The 1628-nt window shown below is 40.4% G+C and overlaps 1 long non-coding RNA gene across 1 annotated transcript in view; it reads right to left on the bottom strand.

Annotated features, from left to right (window-relative positions):
• Positions 1–358: 358 nt before the first annotated feature.
• The window catches only part of LOC121016195 (uncharacterized), a 21994-nt gene continuing 20724 nt past the window's right edge, over positions 359–1628 (bottom strand). Inside the window, exon 4 of the long non-coding RNA XR_005784155.1 lies at positions 359–369. This is a non-coding gene — a long non-coding RNA (uncharacterized LOC121016195). The remainder of the gene's footprint in view (positions 370–1628) is intronic.

Below are 1628 nucleotides of genomic sequence, written 5' to 3'. Positions count from 1 at the left end.
GATGCTAATGCTGATGGTCCATGGACCACACTTTGAGTAATAAGGCACTAGATTATGCCATTGTAGTGTCTTGTTGGGGTGGGATGGGGACAGGGATTCCTTAAGAATTGGTACTGAGAGGGTCCCCAAAACGATGTTTGGGGCATGGTATGTGCAAATTCATACTGGGCTCATTAAAAATACATTATTTTGGGGGTGTCTGGGTGGCTCAGTAGGTTAAGCATCTGATGTCAGCTCAGGTTATGATCTCGCGGTTTGTGAGTTTGGGCCCCATGTCAGGCTGTCTGCTGTCAGCACAGAGGCTGCTTTGGATCCTCTGTCCCCCTCTCTCTCTGCCCCTCCTCTCTGCCCCTTCCCCACTTGTGCTCTCTCTCAAAAATAAATAAACATTTTTTTTAAATACAATATTTTTGAGATGCCTGGCTGGTTCAGTCAAAGGAACAGGCAACTCTTGATCTCAGGGTCGTGAGTTCAAGTCCCATGTTGAGTGTAGAGATAACTAACTAACTAACTAACTAAATAAGCTTAAAAAAAAAAGAATGATCTGGTATGACTTGCCAGTACAACACTTTATTTGTAATGTAACTAGAAACTGAAGATTTTCAAATGAATAATATTTAAACCACTTTTCACATGAAAAGAGAAGTGAAAAATGTTACATAACTATATGGATTATTATAGTTATAATTTCAGTAATTCCAATCCTCTGTGGATGAGGCTGTATGCCACTTACCTAAGAAATGCAGAAAATGATATATATGCGTAAGCATGAGATCATAATATCCTCCTCTACAAGTTCCTTTAATAACAATTGTTCAATTGAACAGAAGTAGAAAAAATCTTTATGCATACATACATTCATTCTTTCTCTCCATCTTCACACTTTCAGAAAACCAGAGAAAAAGTGAGAGGGCACTCATGGAATTGAAGAAATCTGATGAAAATTCTCCTCTTACTCAACACTTAACAACAACAGCAACAGCAACAACAACAAATCTCTACAATACATTTGGAGGTAGCAAAGTGTTTACTGTTTTTTCCAGTTGGATACAGTCATCTGCTGGAAATCAAATAGTAATAATTGTTTATAAGAAAATTGCCTGGTAAATTTACCATTTTTCAGTATCTACTATTTGCCAGATGCTTTATATTTGTAAATAGTGATAAGTCAGAAATAAGGCCAGGGGTGCCTGGGTGGCTCAGTCGGTTGAGCGTCTGACCTCAGCTCAGGTCATGATCTCACGGTTTGTGGGTTCGAGCCCCGCGTCGGGCTCAGTGCTGACAGCTCGGAGCCCGGAGCCTGCTTTGGATTCTGTGCCTCCCTCTCTCTCTGTCCCTCCCCCACCTCGAGCTCTGTCTCTCTCTCAAGAATAAATAAACATTAAAAAAAAATTAAATAAAAACATTAAAAAAAAAATAAGGCCAGAGGTAACTCAAATTTCTAAATGTTTGATAAAATAAAAAGCAAGATTTGGGGCGCCTGGATGGCTCAGTTGATTAAGCAACCGACTTGATTTCTGCTCAGATCATGATCTCACGGTTCCAGAGTTCAAGCCCTGCGTTGGGCTCTGCACTAAATGTGGAGCCTGCTTGGGATTCTCTCTCTCTCTCTCTCTCTCTCTCTCTCT

This window comes from Herpailurus yagouaroundi, unplaced genomic scaffold (assembly GCF_014898765.1).
Source record: "Herpailurus yagouaroundi ecotype Mexico unplaced genomic scaffold, PumYag 210, whole genome shotgun sequence".
NCBI lineage: Eukaryota > Metazoa > Chordata > Mammalia > Carnivora > Felidae > Herpailurus > Herpailurus yagouaroundi.
This window is presented reverse-complemented; position numbering and strand designations above follow the sequence as displayed.